This window comes from the organism of the source record quoted next, unplaced genomic scaffold, assembly GCF_019419815.1.
Source record: "Pyrus x bretschneideri cultivar Hongxiangsu unplaced genomic scaffold, Pyrus_bretschneideri_v1 Contig38, whole genome shotgun sequence".
In the NCBI taxonomy this organism is placed as follows: domain Eukaryota; kingdom Viridiplantae; phylum Streptophyta; class Magnoliopsida; order Rosales; family Rosaceae; genus Pyrus; species Pyrus x bretschneideri.
The window spans coordinates 4,675,641-4,685,054 of NW_025999701.1; positions in this window are offsets into that span (position 1 = coordinate 4,675,641).

The window sequence follows — 9,414 nt, forward strand, 5'->3', positions numbered from 1 at the left end:
CACTGAGCCGAATGCCGTCCAGGAACCCAAGGTCAGCGGCCCGCCCAATAAGCTGAGAAAGCACTTCGCTAACAATCAAGAATAGGTAAGGGGATAGGGGATCACCCTGCCACAACCCCTTAGTCGACTTGAAACTTTTGCCAAGCTGACCATTAAGAAGAACTAAGAATTGAACAAACGACACACATCACATAACGGCATTCACCCATTCATTACATAACCCCATCTTCCTCATGACTGCCTTCAAAAAGTCTCATTCAACTCGATCATAAGTTTATTCATATCTAGCTTGACGCCTAACTCGAACCGATGCTTAGCCTTCCAAAGCTTCAGGAAATGGAAAACCTCATAAGCCAAAATAATATTATCCTAGATTTGCAGGCCATGAACAAAGGCATTCTGACTGGGTGAAATTAACTTTGGCAAAAAGTTTTCAGCTGATTGGCAAGGATTTTTTATAGGACCTTAAATGAGTAGTTGCATAGGCTTATCAATCTGAACTAATTTACTGACTCTAGGTTCAAGACCTTCGGAATTCGAACAATATTCATTGAATTAATCAGGTTCGGGCTAACTCCACCATTAAGGCACTCAGCAACCATCCCAAAGACCTTCGGGTATATAATCTCCCAAAAGTTTTGGTAGAACACCACCTGAAACCCATCTGGACCTAGCGCTTTCAAATTGCCTATCTGAGACATAGCCACCTTAATCTCGTTCTCCTCCAAAGACTTCCTAAGAACATCATTCTCATGAGTTACACTCGCCTCCACACAATCCAGGATGTCACCCCATTGGCGACTACCCTCAGTCGAGAACAACCGAATAAAATGTTTATCCACCATCCGTCGAATACTGGATAAATCATCCATCTAGTTCCCTTCAGAATTTTAAATTCCACCAATTTGATTAGATCTTCTACACTGAATAGTAGACTGGTGGAAGAAGGCGGTATTAGTGTCCCCAGCTTGAAGCCATCGAACTCTGGACCTTTAGTGTCAAAATTGCTCGTCTTGTTTTCAAGCCTATTAATCTTATCCAAGGTTTCCTTGATTTCCTCCATATGGGCCTCGCAATTCATCTGCATCTTCCCCAGGTGGTCAATAAGGGCAGCAATCTCATTCCTTCGACTTTTAAACCTCTCACAACTCTATCGCCTTAAATTTTTCCTGGTTGCTTCAATTTTTCTCTACCATTTATGCAGCCACGATCCCTCAACCCCCGAGTTCCGGTTTCTCTCAATAGTCTTCTTGCATCCCGCCTTCTTAACTAAAAGGCTTCGACCTAAACATCAGTCAAACACATTTGTGACAAAAGTGAAGAGCCACTGCTCTTGCCAGGCCCCATTAACCAATCCTCTATCCAGATGTTCCTGAACTAACCAATTATTACGTGTCCCCCACTAAGTGAACTTTAGCCCCGTGAACCCCAAGTCAATGAGCTCTATCATTTCCATGAAATCTTGCAAGAACCACGGTCATGAGTACGAACCTTGAGACCCCCCTCATTTTCATAATCTCATAAGATTTCATTTAGATCCTCTTTGTAAAACCACAGGCAGTCCTTGGGCTCCAAAATACTTGTGATCCACCTCCAAAACTTCTCATTCTCTGACCTGTACGGATTCCCATAAACCCATGACCTAGTGAACCAATCCGTTCAATGAAGAATTAAGAACATTAACCTCTATCATTTCATCCTACCAAAGGCTCAAGCCATCTGCCACACCCAGGAGGAACATCAAAACCCTCTTATAACTCATCCATCTTCTCACACCTTCGATTCTGTGGTTCTTCATTTTAGTCTCCGATAGAAAAATCACATAGGGTATGTACTACCTAATCAACCCGTGAAAGGCTCGAACCACTATGTCCGATCCAAGACCACAGTAGTTCTACATCAAGAAGATCATGGTGATTTTACGGCTGCTTCGAGCAAGCCACCACCACCACCACCACATCCAGAAGCACCTCACCAATTGTCTGAGACACCCCCTCTCTTGCCTTGTGTTATCCTCTAGGGAGTTCCATTCCCCCGCCTACTAGATAGGAATATTTATGAGGTTTTCTTCCCCGAATAAGTAACACTGATTCTGAGGACCTCCCTCTTCGATAGATATACCACTAGCTAGGCTTCTCCTACCTCGCTTCCTTCTAGTACTCGGGATGCCCCCTCTTTTAGTCCTCTTTCTTGAATCCATAGAGCAATCCCTCGAATCTTCTACGACATGTTTCATCCCCAGCCTTTCAAAGAACTCACCAAAATTCTACCTATCGGTGTTCCCCTCAACAACTTTCGAAAGTACGTACTGGGATAAGGGTAGGCCCGACACCTCTAGGCTGACACCCAAGTTCCAAGTAGCAAACACTAGACTTGCTTGGGCTGCCCAAGAATTTGCCACACCTGCCTCTGAATAGCCCATCAATGTTTAACTGGTGAGGCCTAGCTGATTGAGGTCCAATGATGGTGACTTGGCATGGCCACATATTTGTTCCCACGGTTCCCGGAAGGATAGATCCAACATTTTGCCCTTCCCGGCCCAAGTTTGACCTTTACAATGCATGTCCATCTCCGTCTCTCTCTTGGCCCCGTATGAAAAAGCCACATTCCATCAGTGCGGTTCTCCTTCTTTCCTTACTTTTTCCAATGCATCGTCTTTGTCCATGGGGAACCACCTCCAATCTGACATTCTCCTGCATATCACGCACCATCTTCGTTCTAGTCCATTCACCATATCCAGCAAAGCTACAATTGTTTGGTTGAAATGAGCTTTCGTGCCCAATTCTCCCATATTTATAACAAAAATTTTGCAGTCTCTCATATCGAAACTCAACCCACGAGTCTCGATCTCCCTGTCTAGCCAACCAACAACCAACTGGAAGGGGATTGGTAGTATTTATCATCACCCTTACCCTTAGAAAACCTCGTGCATAAGCCAAGTCTTCCACCTCCAGAACTTCCCCTATTTTCCCCGCAAGACGTTGCACATTTTCCTCAGAGCAGAGGTACAATGGGACTTCTTTCATCTGAACCTAGAATATGACCATCTGCATCTCCACCTCTTCCAAGGCAAGGTCACCCGACCATCTTTTGACGAAGAAATTCTGCTTCATTACTGCCCAGGGAACTTGGTCAAGAATCTTGGAAACTATATCCTAATCCTTAGCTATTATAATAGAAGTATAGGCTTTAACCCAGTTGATCTAGACTTCTCCAAACTCCTTACCTCACATTTGTTAAGTTGGTGGTTAACCAGTGCCGCTCCCACCAGTTTAACCCATTGTTCGATGTTAGACAACTCAATCACCCCCTCCAATTGGACTTTAAGCTCATCAACCTCTGACTATATCATGACTTTTCTAATCCACCTTGTTCTATTATAGTACTTCTCTTCTTTGTCTAACTCAGAATGGCTCTTGTTCCATTGGAGAAAACTAAATCACAAAATATATCCAAGCAGAAAAGACAGGATGAGTTTTGTACTTACTTTCAGGGTGTCCTTCCATCCACCCCATCCGATCATAAATGCAACTACTTAGGCAATTGGATATTGCATTCCAATTAGTCTCCAATGGGCAATTAGTGGTTGCCCCTTCTCTCTACCCATACCTGCCCACCTTACCTATCATAAATGTCCATGGGGTACAAGCATCACCCCAATCGAGAAGGGCTAGAAACAGAGACAGATTTAAGGGCAAAACGACTGCGGGAAGGATAACAGGCTCCCTAGCGCCCACAGATACCTAACTCAGAGAATAGTCACAATCAGATCAAATGTACCCCTGACAACCCACCCACCAGAAAAGGGGAAAAGATTACCTCGGGTGATGAAACTCCAAGGGGAAGAAGGCAGGAAAGTTGTAGTTGTCCGCAATAATTCAAGTTTTGGAGGAAAAAAATGCCCACGAAATCATATATGAGGGCGGGTCAACCAGGTAAATGACTTGTCGAGTGAAATGACTACAGATCAACCAGATTTGTACCAACGCACCCACCTGCAAAGAGAATAAATAACCTCGGATGGAACCCGCCAATGTAAGGAAGGTTATAGATGGTGGAAATAATTCTAATTTTGGAAGGTTAGAAACTAAATGATCTAAAAGGGGGCATCAATGTGAATTTCGAGGGAGGACGGTACAAGCGCTCTCACAGTAGAGAGAAACGCTCTCACAATGGAGAGAAAAGCTCTCACGGAGGAGAGAAAGTTGAGCTTTAATTAGGCCGGCACAGAAGCATATTGTGTTGTTTTATTATTTAGTAATTCCTAAGGGAAGTGTTATTGGCATTTCAAAAATCTCATTTTATACTCCTCACAAGTGTATTTTTCTTTCCAAATATAGAAAGTTTGAAGTGTAGAATGAGATTTTTAGAATACCAATAACAATTCCCATTCCTAATTACGTGTGTATTGATAGATGAGATCCTGGCACATTTACAAATACACCCCTAATCTAATACTAATTAAGCGCAAACATCATATGGAGAGCTTCCACAAGTAGACACATATTTAACTGTGTTACTCAAGCAGTTAGGACTTAGGATTAATATGGTGCGACGACTAAGCATCAATAATCATTCAAATAATTTCACTAACCAAGTCAAACAGTCAATTGACATACTAAGTGGCATAAGATTATAAAAGATCATTGCCTTAATCCTTTCAAGATAATCATTCTTTAAAAAGACTCTACGTCATTCTTCAAGACTAAACTTGGACACTAAAGATCGTCCGGTTCACACTATAACTTGCTTTTGTTTTTTTTTAACTTTGCGTCCTACAAATCAATATTTTCATTGAAAGATAACAGTCTTTTCTATTGGTCTTTGTGTGAAATTAAAATGACCAAAATACCTTCAAACTAATGGGTCGGATTTCTCATGTCTAAGAGGTTCATATACAGTCGGTTAATTTGCATTTTAGCTTGGAGAATGGTTCAAGTAGAATGCAAGTAGAGTTAAATAGTAATCTTCCTAGGTTTACAGCACCTACAAGGTACGTTGCCCACTAAAATCTAAGGTCCAATACATTCATCAGAGTGATTGAATTGAGCATTTGAGAGTCCACAGTCAGTGCAACAATGGTGCCTTTTACTCTTTGAGGCTTTTCCTTGTTTTGCAAGCTATCTTAATGAATTTATTGGACGTAAATAATTGTGTTCCAACAAATATAACTAGCATATGGGCACACACAAAGTGTGTGAGAAAATTTTTTATTTTTGTTTTTGAAATAGAAGGAGAGAGGAAGAGAGTGATAAAGAATGTGAGAGTGGGATGTTTTTTATTTATTTTTTATTTTTTATTTTTTATATTTTTAATTAGAGATATGCTAGGATTACATGTAGGTGAGGTTTTGAAAAAAAACTGCAAAAATTGATTGTGTGAAATTACATTTCTACTCCATATTTCTTATTCATGTTATGTTTTAATTATAGGATTAAACTAATAATTTCATAAGATTTTGATTGATAATAAACGTTTTATTAATTAGTAGAGATTAATCATAATTTAAATTACATATTTAAAAATTGAAAAATAATTTAGTTGTGTTTATTATGTTGAAGTCGAGTTACTAGTATTTGGGTACAACTCGCCCAATAGAGGAATAAAATAGCAAAACTCAAAAGGGTAAAATGATAAACAACAAAAGGCGCACAAACAACTACAATACTCCCATCATTAAAGTTAAAGCATAATATCTAACTAATCCCCAAAAACTAAAACTAAAAACAAATGAAAGCCTAAATGAAGTGGCATATTCTATGAGATATGCGTTTTGGCCTTTTGTTCTAGTTGCGAAACGAATCCAATAACAGTTACTTCTAAAAGGCGATTCGATCTCGTGGGGCCAAAGAGTTCTTGGCTCACGTCTTCAGTTATCCTCAATGTCTCCCCATTCTCCGCATTCCTTCTTAGAATGCACCCATCCTTTTAATTTTCTTTATTTTGAAATCAATCTATTCATGATTATATCAGTTACCAAGTTGTTCAAAAGTTGATTCCATTTCCACCCAGAAAAGAAAAACCATCAACTCTTCCCTCCTCTCTCTTTCGTCTAATTCAGAAATTCCAAGACGTTTAATAACTATTTTATTGTTAGTTTTTATAAAGAGAACTGTTATTAGCACTTCAAAAATCTCATTTTACACTCCTCACAAGTGTATTTTTCATTCTAATTATAAAAAGTTTGGAGTGTCAAATAAGATTTTTAGAATGCTGATGACAATTCCCTTTATAAAAGAAAGGAGATATAATAATGGATGAATGGTGATAAATGAGAGCAAGTGTTTAGCCATGACATAGGCAGAGAGAAGAAGGATGGTAGTTGGTCGTTACTACTCAAAAATAGTGTTTTTTTTTTTTTTTTTTTTTGGGTGAACAAACGATATTTCTATACTAAGAGGAAAGAGGGTGGGCTAAGCCTCATAATGGGTGAGCAATAATGTGTTTCAAATTCGCCTTTGGCGAGAATCGAACCTAAGACATCTGAGTTATAAGTGAAAAGAAATACCACTTGACCATAGTACTAAGTGGCTAATTTTATTTTTATTTTCCTTTTAAATGTGTAATTAAACTATTTAACACTTATTACATGGGTCAGATACAATGATTCGTTCTGAAAAAGTTTTTTAGATTGTGCAACGTGTTCTTATCTTTTATGTTCCTCTAGATTCTCCATAAATAGCCTTTAAACAATCAAACTATATTCTCTACCAACATCAATCTGTTCTCAATTGCTGCCTCTTACTTTTGCTTAGGGTCGGCGGCAGCCCACTAACTTATCTTCTCCTCCTCCTTCCCTCCCTTATCCTCTACCACTTCCCTCTCCCTCTCCCATCATCTCCTTTGCCTCCTTCCCTCTTGCTGCATCCCAGCCCTTTCTTCTTTCAAGCCTTCCTCTCCATTTCCTTTTTCTCTTCCTTCCCTATTTCTCTTTTTTCCTGTGTTGCTATATTTCTGATTTACTTTGGCTTTCCTTGAGCTTTGTCTTAATTTTCTTGAACTTTATCTCGATTTTCTTGAGCGTTGTCCCCTTAGCTTGTCTCAATCGGAGCATTTATGCACCTCTCTGGCTCCAATCCTTCTTTCCGTCGCCCTCAATTGCCGACCAACCACCGCTACTCGGCTCAGGTGCTTTTCCTCAGCGACGTGCTTGGGTTTCGAGTGGCTATTAAAGTGCAATTTGCACTTTTGGTAGGATTATGGAAGCACTCACTACGTGAATGGCTCACTCACCCCCATTTTCCGCTGATCTAGTTGTTCCATTTAGTTCGTTCCCTTGGTGCTGGTGGCCTTGTGATGGAGGCGCATCTAACTTGGTGGTGGTTGCCGATTTTAGGGTTTTTGTTGTTTTTTCAGCTGGGTCCTCTAGGGCCTTTATGTTGTATTTGCTTTTCCTTCTTGGGCTTGTATTTAGTTTGAGATCTGCCTTTTAGGCTTTCTTTTCCCTATACTAATCTTTTTATTTAAAGAAAACTAATGAAAATGGCTTCAAATCTTTGCATTTTAATTATAAAAAAAACTATTCGCTAACTTTATTTAATGATAAAGACAAAATAATTTAAAAACGAAAAACAAAACATAAAAACACCAACTTGCACTGGGCGTGTCACACCCCCTCCCCCACCCCCCCTTTCCACACTCCATTTTTTTTCTCCCATTGTTAGCTACATTAATAGATTTTTATTTATTTTATTTTTTTTTGTATTTTTTTTAGCTTAGAATAAGAAAAAAACTTCAAATTGAATTACATTCCCCAGTTTTATTTTTGTGGTGTTGTTTCCCACTAGTAGTCAAGACGAACAGAGATTTTTCAATGTGCCTGGAACATGAGGTGGTACACTACATATCTCTGTACAAGTGGTGAGATTCTTGTGTTAAAAAATTAATAACATAAATAATAAAATTTCTCCAAGATGACACCCAAGCTCAAGAAATTGGATGGAGAGCTACATTTATTATTGTAGGTATGTAAAAAATGTGAGGGAATTTTAATTTGGTAATTGAAAACAGCTTTTTAAATATAATTATTAAGAACATAATCTCCTCAAGGTTTTGATCTAAATGATCACTTCTAGGTTCATCATTTTCGAAGAAATGGGTGCTTTTACGTTTACACATCTCTCTCTTCTCTTTCTATGCCGCACCCCCTCTCTCTTTCTAGCCTCTATAATTATTCAGTAAAATATGTCTACAACATGTTATCAACACGCTCTTGACATTGTGCTAAAGAGAGTTTATTCTTCAATCACGGGAGTATTACATTTTAATCATTCTTTTTATGATTAATTTATTATTTTATTGAATTGATCTACTTGTTATTGATTCAATTTATTTTTTTATTTGTTGAACGTGATACAATGCATTGGAGATGCAATTTCAACCTTCCGAGAAGGATCTTTTATAAATTCAAAGGCTTTTGTTGTTTTCTGCCAATCAGGTACGCTTAAAACAAAGGAAGATATTTGAAACGACCATGAAGCATGAAAACATTCCCCATGATGCATGAAACCCTATATTTACATTTACTTTCCGATATATATATTGTATATGTTTCATATATTTGTCAATATATACATACGTTTCATGCATTACGCAATTTTTGCTATGTGGAATTTTTGAGTCCAAGCATATAAATAAATTAGAAGCAATTAGGGTTTTTCAAACCTTAGCAAAAGTCGAAAAAAAAATTATGGGATTTTTGCAGCATAAGCCATGGCTCATCGCCACACCGCTGGTAGAACCACCAAATTGAGCCCCACCGCTACTCTGCAGCCCAGCCAAGTGGAGGACCTTAGGACGACGTCGTTTGACATCTAGACCACATAGCAGCAGCCCTTTGGACTTTGCTGCACACGCAAGACACACTAGGCCCTCAGCCTGGTATGGTTTCCTCGGGCCTCCATCCTAGCCTAACTCCAAAAGAGGCATGCAGCTCTCTTGGGTCTGTCATACCGTGTCCCTGGCCCAAAAATCAGCAGCCTTATTTTGCTAGGCCTTTGTCCTCAAGCTCAGGCCTGCCTGCAGCAAGCCACAAGCTTGCTGGGCTTTGCCTAAGCCCTTAGCCCAACTCACCAGCAGCTTATGTTGTTGGGCTTGCCTTCCCTCCGGCCCAAAACCCAAAAGCCAGCTTTGGCTTGGCTTTTCCACACACCCAAGCCAACCCCGTGCTAGGCCTATCCCATCATGCCCTGTTTTGGCCCAAAACAAGCAGCCCATGTTGCTGGGCTCACCCCAGACCCACGGCATTAAGGCTCATAGCCTTCTCAAGGCCCAAAAGGCCTGCAGCCGTGCTGCAGAGCCTATCCATAGACTATAGTCAACCCAAACAAGGTTGGCCTGCAACCTTTTTTCAACCCAATGCCAATTTTCAGCATTCTCGCGTTAAAAATCATACCCATTTAATTATTGGGGTAT